Genomic DNA, 11,564 nt, shown 5'->3' with positions numbered 1-11,564 from the left:
GGTGCTTCATCCAGTAAAGCTTTACTTCTCCATGAAACCTCGGAGAGCTTTCCTTGCAAGTAGTTAAAACAGCTTTCACAATCTCCTTCAATGCTGAAATCTTTGAAGTTCTTTTCCTTCGCCCAAATTGCTGCCTGGTACACTCTTATTGCTTCTGCTTCTTGTGGATCTGTTGATAGTGACGGTCCTGCTCTGCCTCCTTTGAAAATTCCTGTATCATTACGTAAAATTATAGCAAAACTTAGAGGGGGTTATATGAGAATCCCAAGCTGCATCAATGTTGATTTTTTGTGTGTTATCTTCTGGAGCTATCCAAGACGGTCTGGGAGTAGCAGGTTTCTTTGTTAATAGATTTAGAGTGATTCTTAGTCCAAAAAGATAGATGTCGTTGAATATCCTGAGATAATTGTGTTGATGTTCTAGTTTTAGATTCAAAGACACTGTTACACCTTTCTTTCCAGATCATCCACATTTTTGTTAGAATTAGTTATATAGATATCTCCTGTCTTGAATTTTTAATCCATTCCTTATAGGTGTCTAGTAAGGAAGTAGAGGGATCCAGTTGTAAAGAGGTAGGGTTAGGAGCCATTTCCGTATCCCTCTTTTAACCTTTGGATGTTATATTCGGACTTCTACTTTATAATATCTCACTCAGGGAAAAATCAATAGAAATAACCGGCGCATCTTCATCGTTGCACCACCAGCACCATCTTCGCATCTGCCACCACCATCTTCATCGTTGACATTATCAGCTCCGTCACTACCTAAACCACCACCTATAGCACCACACCCGACTATATTCATTTAGATACAAAACTAATCTGGGTATCAACTAGAAAATAGGCCTCAAAACTTAGATCCGGTGAGGAATCAACGAGAAAAAAAAATCTTCAACCAGAAATCAACACCACCACCACCGTTACGATGACGGCCACCATCGTTTCAACAATAACAACTTCCTTTTCCAGATAAAAATGGAAACTAAGGTATGATTTAGAGATTTGAAATTAAAAATCAAATCAGAAAATGATTTTCAGATTCAGCAATTTAGAGTTTAAGGTTTCAATTTCTGAAAATTTTTCGATCTTTGTTGTACAAATTTATCAAAAGGAGATGGATTCTTCAAAATCGATTGTGTATTGGTGATTTTTACATTACAAAGGTCAGATTCAGATCATGAGGTGGAGTTTCAAGACAAAAATCAAGTGCAGAATGGGTTCTCAGGTAGCAGATTCAAATAAGGTTAAATGGATTTGTGTGGTGGATGTATAGGGCTCAGTTATGAGATGGAAGTTGCTGGAGGTATTTGGTGGTCAAATGGGTGTTGATTTATTTGGTTTTGAGTTCGAGTTGGTGGTGTTCTGTGTGATTTTTGGGATCACAAAAAAAAAGAAGGAATAAGATGTTGCTGCTATGGTTGCGAGATTGAGACTCACAGAGAACCAGATATGGTTTGAATGAGGGAAAATGGTGTTCATGGATGCAGCAATTTCTTTATCTCACATTTCTTTACAGGCAACAACAACATGAAGAAGGAGAGATACAATAGAAGGCTTGTACTAATTGTTCGAATTGATTGGCAGGAAGGAATATATAGATGTGTATTGACTGTGTCGCGGCCATGGTTGATCATTGGCTTCTATTTACTATTGTTGTGTACGAATGGCTTGTATTGGAGAATGTTTGGTATCGTGGGTGTGCTGGGAACTTTGGTGGTGGTGGGTATTGGTGTTGCGTGTGTAGTAGTGTTGATTGGATTAGTTCTTGCTTTGGTTGTAATTGGTGATGGAATAAGTGGAATTGGTGGGGGTATGAAGTTGGTGTGCGTGTAATTGGTAATTTTGCTTGCCGAGTACGTGAATCAGAAGTTTTGAGTTATGCCGCAATGCTTAGAGAGTTCTCCTGCCGAAATGATCCCGAAGGAGTCATAAGACTATATGAGGGTCAGCCTGCAGTGATTATGTGAAAGCCTTAGTCAAAGTGGATAGGCTGGATGAAACTGAATTGCTCAAGACATTGCAACGAGGTAATTATTATTTGTTTAAGTTGGTTCTTAACCATGTGCCACATTAGATAAGTTCCATATTGCATCAAATCCTTAGGAACTTCATTCCGGTGCACTAACCAAATGCTCCTTACAGATCTTTCAGCCATTTCCTTACTAGCTCATGACGGGTTCTGATGCTTTTTGCCCCATTTTTGAAGGTGGAAATTGTAGAGATATACTTAATATGATTATCTTGCAGTCTTGGGTGAATCGGTATTGTTTTATTATCAGTTTACATATTGATTTGGTTTAGTTGTTTCATGAAACGTATCAAATATTTTTTACATATTTTGGTTTAGTTGTTACATTTAGTAGTTGAAACTTATTTTGGTTAATATACGTCCTGCGTTTATTCATTTGCCGAGTTCACCGGTGTTTGCTACGAATGATAACTTCAGTAGTATAACAACATTGGAATTAAAGCTTATGCGAAACTCAATGTTCATTTGCTGGTATTATCAGACACCATTTAGTAATCTTGGAAGTTGGAACCTGACTTGGATATTGGGTGCTAAGACAGCTAATTACTCTGAGATACAACAGAACTTGGTAAATACTTACTTGCTAGCAGTTCTGTCATCATGTCTGTTGCTGTCTTCAGGGTATTTCTACGCCTTAATTACCATTTTTCTTATTCTATAGCTGGCACGTACTTGTTAAACTAGTGCATGTTAGTATGTGGTATAGCTTAAAATAAAAACAAAGTTTTTTAGATGTACATTTACGACCACTCCTCCTGCGGAAACTATGTGTGTTAGTTTTTGGTGCTTTGTGTTTAATAATTGCTTAGAAATAGAATCAGTTTATAAAACAATGCAACTTCATTTGATTTTTCGAAAAAATGTTACTAGGAAGGCATGTAAATGTATTGAGGTACGCTGAATTCATGTACTTATATTTGATCAGGTCCGGATATTTATGTGTGATGAACTTGTGGTGCAATGGTAGCGCGACTGACTCCGTGTAAGAAAATGTGTGTTCGAATCACGCCAGGTTTACTCATTTTTTTAACACTTTGGAGACAACTTGTGTTAGTTGGTTTCAAATTTGGAGACAACTTGAACAAGTTGTTTCTATATTTGAAGACAACTTGGGCTAGTTGGCTTCAGTTTTATAGCAACTTGTCCCTATATAGATTTGCTTTTATGGACAACTTGTGCTAGTTGCCTCCATATTTGGAGACACCTTGAGCTAGTTGGTTCTAGATTGGAGACAACTTGGTACAGGTTTGTTTTTGTAGACAATTTGTGCTAGTTGCCTCCATATTTGGAGACAACTTGAGCAAGTTGGTTCTAGATTGGAGACAACTTGGGCTAGTTGTCTCAGATTCAGAGACAATTTGAGTTAGTTGGTTCCATTTTGTTTTGCAATTTTTTTTTCTGTACACTATTTGTTGGAGACAACTTGAGCTAGTTGCCTCTCTGATATGGACACAACTTCAGCAAGTTGACTCCACATGGCGGTGGTAGTTGGCGGCGGTGGTGGTAGTTGGCGGCGGTGATGGTGGTTGACGGCGGCGGTGGGTGGTGGATACGAGGAAAGTGGTGGTGGTCTGCGATGGTGGTGGCTAATGGTCGGCGGTGGCGGAAAGTGGTTGTTGACGGTGGCGGAAAATGGTGGCGGCGGTGGTGGGCGGTGGTGGACGGCGGTGGCAGAAAGTGGTGACGGTGGTGGTGGTTGGCTGACAGCGGCGGCGGTGGACAGTGGTGGTGGTGGTGGTGGTTGACGGTGGTGGACAGTAGTGGTGAGTAGTATAGTGTTTTTTTTTTAATAGTGTAGTGGTGGTAGTTTTGTATATAATCATATAAAAAAGGGTATTTTAGTAATGTGTTAAGCATAGTGGTATTTGTATAAGTTGATAAGGGTATTTTGGAAGGGGCCTTATAATAAGGGTATTTAAATAATCTTCCCATCGAATAAAATGGTGAGGGTTTGCCCATCTCGTTTTAGGTTGTGACGCTCACATCACGTCAGGCAACTGGTCTCAACTGGGTCAGGGCTCGACTCACATGGAGACGAGACTCGTCTAGCACTGGGAAGAGCGGCTTAGTATGAGCTTGCTCGACTCACCAGCAGGATACTGCGTACTTGATTCCCTTAGTTGTTCTCACCCATAACTAAGAGTTGCTACGACCCAAAATCGCAGGTTTTGACAATAAACAAATCTGTCTCACACAAACAAGTCTAAAAAGGATCAATCTGTCTCCCACAGAAAAATCCTAAAGATTTTGTTCCGTCTTTTGATAATAATCAAGATGAACAGGAACTAATTGATAATCTGGTCTTATATTCCCGAAGAACAGCCTAGATTAATCAATCACCTCGCAACAATCTTAATCGTATGGTAGCGAAACAAGACGTCGAGGAATCACAAACGATGAGACGAAGATGTTTGTGATTACTTTTTATATCTTGCCTATCGGAGATATCAAATCTCAAGCCAATCAATCTGATTGTACTCGTACGATAGAAGATGCAAGATCAGAACACACAACTATGATAAAATTAGTATCGGTCTGGCTTCACAATCCCAATGAAGTCTTTAAGTCGTTAACCTGGTTTTAGAAGAAGAAAACCAAAGGTTAAAGGAGAACCAACTCTAACACGCAAACTAGTATCACACGTAAGGTGTGGGGATTAGTTTGTAGAGTTGCTAGATGTCCCCTTATATAGTCTTTCAAATCAGGGTTTCGCCTTTCTCACAAAGCAAACACTATCCACCGTTAGATGAAAACCTGATTTAGATTCAAGCTTATATATCTCAATCGTTAGATCGAAATCTTAGCTTGCTATACACAAATGAAATGCACGCTTCTAGGTTTATTAACCGCACCTAAACGTGTACATTGTTGGTTCAACAATAGTCAACCAAAAGGTTAGCCTTTTGAGCATTTCATACCAACCAATTTCTTCTTCATCATAACTAGTTCAAATGACTCATACGAACTAGTTAGAGAGTTGCTCAATTGCAAGGAAATCTCATGTACAACACAAGACACAATTGAAGCAAAGATGATTTGATTCACATGAATCGGTTCATGAACTTTATAGCCACGGTTTGCAAAAGAATTCCTTAGTCTTTATAAGTTTAGTTCAGAAATCATCTTTAGATATATAACCTTCACAAGTTCGCAGGCTAGGTTCGCGGACTTGAGGTACTGGACAGAGTTTACAAACTCCAACAGAAATTCTCGGGATGAAAACTTCGCCGGTTCGCGGGCTGGGTTCGCGGGCTATGATTCTCTCAATTCATCCACAACTTAATCTTTCGTCAAACTCCCTGTTCCATCTTCTAATTCTTCTTAATCTCGAGTTTGGGGAAGAACATTAAACCCTATAATTCACTGATTATTCAAATCTTCAATTTCTTCTTTAGACGGCTTCACCGCACCAATCCACCAACTACCCCTTTGTACTTCATCTATTTGCTACTCTAAATCATTATTAATTTAACTCAAACCCTAATTCAATTTGGGGAAGAACACATGAACCCTAACCCTTCAATTTCTCAAATCGAATCCCCAAATTAATACAACCAACTTCTTCTTCATGACTTGTTCCTAAAACCCATCCTTCATTTCATCTTAATCATCACCAAATCGAATTCAAACTTCTATCAGCAGAAACCCTAATTCCTGAATTCTCAAATCAAATCCTCAAATTGACATAGTCATCTTCTTCTTCATAAAACGTACTCAAAACCCATCTTCAATTTGATCTTCTAGAGTATCAATTTCATCTTCGAATTCTTCAACTCTCATGAAACCCTAATTCAAATCTCATCAGTGATTCTTCACTGAATCACCTTCAAGACTCTAATCAAACACCAACCCGTTCGATCTTCATCCAACATAAACGTAATATACTAATCAAATCCACGTATCTCAAAACGAAATCTAAAACCCTAATTACAATTCTATGTTTCACCTTCCTTTTGGGTTTGATTCCACCAAAACAACCAAAACTACTACTATCAATTAACCTTCGATCTCCGCCAGCTTTATATCATCTCAGAATCATGAACTGATTCTCGAAATCATTAAGAAGGAAGAACAGGGAGAAGATAAGAGAAGAAAGAAGAAGAAAGAGAAATAAGAAGATAAGGATAAACTCTTCTCGGTCGGTTTGGTGGAGATATGGCCAACCAAAAATGCTAAAGGTACCCGAGAAACGGATAAGGACTGCCAAGTTGGCTATACTGCAAAAAGGCCAATTTATTCTTCGTCTGATATCTGAATGACACGCTCGAGTAGTCCATCTCGCATAACTTTTCGAGATCTTTTCAACGATACTAGTTTTGCAACTAAAACGTTGTTAGATTAATTTCTATTAATTAACATTCGTGATAAAATAATTGAGTTATTATCAGCTAATTCGTCACTTGACTGGTCTAATAGCGTTGACGAGCTTTAGGGTCATTACAATGTCATTCCCGAAAGAACAATAAGAGCGACCTTACTTTTACAAGAAAAAAAGGATTTCTTTGGACATTAACAAATCACATGAAACATGAATTTGTATCCAGAAAACTCAATTAAATTAACCACAAAGGAACCTTAATGATTAATTTAATCGGAAAATCACAACATAAGAAAACTTACGGAGACGTACAGTACTTTCACATATAAGTGGATCAGGGAAAGATCAATGCTGCGGAATATTAAAAAGTTTATTCTTTATTTTATCAATATTTGCATAATGACATAATAGATTTAACTTTTGACATATATGGGACAATCATAGTTCACGAACGTAAACACACATATCCCATGATATTATTTGCAATATATGAAACCAACAAAGATTAATACCGCAAAGTCATCTTCCAAACGACTTAGAATTTTAATAAATAAATCTAAAATATTGCAAGATGAAAATCGTTGGCAACAGCTATGTGTAATCACAATATAAGTTATTCCAAACCCTAGTTATCCTTCTTAAAACATAAGAATAAATTCTCATAAGAAGTTTCCTAGACATTAAGAATCAAAAAACTGGAAAAAAAAGAAAGAAAAACAAGTGACTCTTGAACCAACAAAACCGATCATTAACTGATATCAAGGAGCATTCCCGGAACCCTCACGAGTCTTGAGTCCTTTGAGCTTGTAATTGACAACATCCACTGCTTCTTCAGAGAATATATCCTCATTGAGAAGATCTTTAACATGTGTCTTCATGAGAACAAGGTAAGAATTAACCTTTTTCAACTCAATTCGTAACATATCGAGACGCTTCATAGTATCAACGAGCTGTAGTTTTGCTTCCTCAAAGTATTTAAGAAAATCATGAACCACTTCGGCTGAAACCATCTCATCATTTTCAACATCTTGATGAGTATATGCATAGTAGCATGAGGCATCACAAAAATCCTCAGGATTTTGACCATCAACTTCTACTAGGGTTCTTTTCTTCCTCCCTTTGGACTCGAAACCAATACCTTTATCAAGAAAACCTCTTGCAAAAACACAAGTGCGAGAAGGTTAAGACATTTTTGACACAAAGAAAATAACCTAGAGTACGCGTACGTGACTCAATAGGTTTGGTATTTAAATGGTTTCTTAGGGACGATGAATTTTAGGGTTTGTATAAATGGTTCGTGGAAAGCAATATTTGGGTACCCGTACGAACACAATCTGAACCCAAAAGAAAAACTAAAACTGTAACGTACCTTTTTATAATGTAAAACCAATACAACAAAATTTTGCTAAGTGAAGATTTTCGTTCACAATTTTTGGCTCAATAAATTTTATATTTCCACATAAAGAAAAATTTAGAGCACAAGAGTAGCAGACAACTTTTTTGCAACAAAAACCTTTTTTTTTTCTATTTTTTTTTTAAAATAAAATCAAAAGAAGACAATTGAAGTAATTCTCGAGACAAAACAATACTTAGACAAAGCTATCTGTAGACAATAGTGTAGCTATGAACGATAAGAAAATAACTCAACTAAACAGAAGGCATTTTACCAATAAGTATACCTGATTATCAGCAAATCTTACCCAACAAGATTTTTCATGAGTAAGAATTCAACCCTTGTGATTAATTAACACAAGTATGAGTTTTACGCTCATAAAATGAATATTGTTCATGGTTAATCCTCTTTTTTCTTCTAATTTTTGGAGAAAACCATTTTTGATGTGAAAAAGTATCATAAAACTTACCGTCATCAAAGTATGAGACTAAGTTTAAACCTTACCGGAATAAGTTTGCATGGAGGATTTTGACATCCTGTTGATAAGATGATTGTATCCTTCAATTATTAGATCATGGTTGTCCTTCATATCTCCACTGTTGTTTTCACTTGCTAGTATTTTTCTCACATCTTGAACATCATCCTTGACCGATTTGTACTGCTACAATTAGTTCGAACGTTCGATGAGCAGATTGAACTGAATTTCCTGGAAGAATTTACAGGGTGAGTACTAAAACCAATAGGTTTAAACATCCGAATGTCAATTAAACCTTTGAGTATTTAATCTAAGGTGTGTTGAAGTCGATCAAAATAGTTATTATTCGACCTCAATTTGCTCTTCCGTTGAACATGTCCTTTTGAATCACAAAAGAGACATACTTTCTAATCACTGGTGTGATTAGAGTGTGTAGGATTAACAACATCGTTAGACGATTTCTTTCTTCCATGAGATGTGGTGTTCCCTTGATTAGTGGAAGAACCAAGCACCTCTTTCGCGATAGGAAGGGTTTGCAGTTTAACTTCTGAAGCTGGTTTCATTAGAGAAGCATGATAACAAGTAGTCACGTTTTATAATATCACACCAGTGTCAGAAGTAATTGGTATGACAGACTCCCCATAACATCCTTTATCTTGAATAGAGAAATTACTCAATAGTTGTTCTATTTCACGGGCATCTTCCTTGATTTTAGCCTCGATTAAGGTTCGGGATGAACAAACTACAACATTTTCCTCACGAAGAATCCTTAATTGGGAATCACGATCTTTTACCATACCAGCCATTGTATTGACCTTGTGTTTCAGCCTATTGATTTCAACTGCCTGGATTCTAACAAGTTTTAGAATCGCTGCACTCTCTTGGGATGCTTCCCTTTCTACTTCAGAGTCAGACTCATCAGTAAGATAATCAAGTTAACACTTATGAATACTTTTCTGTTTCGTGGGAAGGGAATCTATCTATATGCGAGATCGACAAGTCACTCTCATTAATAGATTTCATAAAAACAGAACTTTTGTCTCTGGTGATGAGTCTGTCAGAGATAGTATTCCTGTCCATAGAGTCAGATTGCTACAAACACAGACTTATGAGATCTTAAACGTGTTTTCCTGCTCTGATACCAATTGAAAAATCGGGGGGTCTAACAAACACACTCAATATTTCGTTTAGAAATCTATATGGACTAACTCCAATATAATTCCAAGAGAATCAACTAGACATCCAAACTCAATCAAGGAAAATATATATGAAAAGGAGAGGGTACCCAAATATACCTCAAGCTAAAACTTTTCCTACCTATAAGTCCTTTCTCCGAAAGTGATTGTCTATGGACTGAGTCGAGACAATACAACTAATCGGTTCACACTTCGTGTGATCGTCTATGGATACGAGATCGATACAATACAACAACGAAGTATGTTTACTTGATATAAAGGTTCGGACTTAACCAAACACAATAGGATTGCTTATCAAGTAAATAGGAATTAACGTTTGTGTAATTTACTTTAATTATAATAAAACAATTATAATAAAGAAAATAAAAGTAAATGACACATCAATATTTTGTTAACGAGGAAACCGCTAATAGAGAAAAACCCCGGGACCTAGTCCAGAATTGAATACTCTCAGGATTAAGCCGCTACACAAAATTACACCCAACTTTGTATAGTTGAGACCGAGTAGCTAACTCTATAGTATACCTAGTTCCGTCTGTATTCCCACGCCTCCGACTTGTAATAAGTCACGTACTTGGAACAATCCCTTTGGTTCGTATTCCAAACAGTAAAGGAACAAGAAATCTGTTTGGTATCAACTCTATTCAACCAAGTGATATGAGTCAGACAAAGGCTCTTCCGTTTATCTAAACATAAACTCCTTCGTCGGGTCTAGATCTATCTTATGTTCAATCACCCAAAGGTAATCGGTTAAGATGAAGACAACAACACCTTTAATCTGAAGAATCGTGTTGATGCCGATCTACTCAATTAATCAATCCAATCTACCACAAGGATAAACCGATTATTAATTGGATCCTCTTTTCCCAAACAAGTATTGTGCACACCAGAGATTATAAAACCCAAGTCAAATCTTCAATATCTTCTTTGTCTTAAAATCTTCAATAAACACCTGCACACAATCACTTGAATCTCTTGTGATCAATCACGCACAGAACGGAGTCTGTTAACAATATATTATCACAAGATCGTCTTTAGATCTAACAACAGTCTAAAGATCCCTGTCGAAACTCTGAACTAGTTTGAGTGAATCTTATATCAGAAGAGAAGATTCTCAAGAATAAACAAACTAGGTGCAATCAGATTTCAACCACCGTTATTCAATCAAATCAATCGAAAACAAAGATAAACCGCAATTATCTAGTTTCCCACCAATGGGTCGCGCTAGAGCTTCTCAATCCCAAAGAAGACCTTAAAACGAGCGGACGTAAGAGATTTCACCTAATTAGATTACTCTCCTCTTCGGTAGGCGTCTACACCAGTAAAAAAGACAAAAGAGGAAGTCTGTTGTTACGAAGGATTAGTTTGCTAGAAAGGCAAACTTCGTGTATTTATAGACAAGGAAGATTGGACACCAAGGAATTTACAAAACCGAAAATATTCTCAAGATATTCATAAATGCACAAATTCGGTTTTCATAATTCCTGGAAATGCTCTATCCAAAAATAACAATCGAAATCTCTCGGAAAATCTAATTAGTAAATGCACATTACTAATTCCATAATTTCCCTACAGAGTTAAGTTTATAACCTTAATTAAAAGATTCTTAACTTACTTATGTTTCGATCCGGGGATTCTCTTCCCTTAGCCTTTAAGGAATATCTTTGAAAAATTATAGAAATATACATTCACAACACGTGTTCGAAGTTTGTCGACATCTTTACTTTGAAAGTTCTCTTTCACACTTACAACCTTGAAACAGGTTTGCCACACTTCCAAACAAGTTTAGAATTGGTTCATCTGACTTTCAAGAACTATGTGATTGATCAAACCAACATTCAATCACAATCATGGGTTTAAAGGTTCTACCTCCATGTGAGTACTACGCATAGTCACACTAGCTTTCCAAAGATTCGGTTGACTAGGTACTAGGATCGGTTCCACACATATATATGGTATTAAATTTATATGTTTTGCACATGTCCATAGGATCGGTTCCCCTTTCTTCTATAAACCTTGCTGCACCCCATACAAGGATTGGTTCCCTATTGCACTGCACCCCTTAGGATCGGTTCCCTTTCCTTTACTAGGATCGGTTCCATTTCCCTTACAAGGATCGGTTCCCTATCCCTTACAAGGATCGGTTACCTTTCC

General features: G+C 37.1%; 1 long non-coding RNA gene across 3 annotated transcripts; it reads left to right on the top strand.

Annotated features, from left to right (window-relative positions):
- The first annotated feature begins 390 nt into the window (after positions 1-390).
- LOC113330592 lies at positions 391-3,677 on the top strand. 3 transcript variants are annotated; one of them, XR_003350342.1, is made up of 3 exons: positions 391-2,026; positions 2,142-2,649; positions 2,954-3,677. It is a non-coding gene; the product is annotated as an uncharacterized LOC113330592 (long non-coding RNA). The 3 variants fall into 3 exon arrangements; XR_003350341.1 differs by having other exon boundaries at positions 392-2,026; positions 2,142-2,596; XR_003350343.1 differs by lacking the exon at positions 2,954-3,677 and having other exon boundaries at positions 396-2,026; positions 2,142-2,260; positions 2,510-2,945.
- Positions 3,678-11,564: the final 7,887 nt, after the last annotated feature.

Source organism: Papaver somniferum, unplaced genomic scaffold (genome assembly GCF_003573695.1).
Source record: "Papaver somniferum cultivar HN1 unplaced genomic scaffold, ASM357369v1 unplaced-scaffold_118, whole genome shotgun sequence".
Lineage (NCBI taxonomy): Eukaryota > Viridiplantae > Streptophyta > Magnoliopsida > Ranunculales > Papaveraceae > Papaver > Papaver somniferum.
This window is presented reverse-complemented; position numbering and strand designations above follow the sequence as displayed.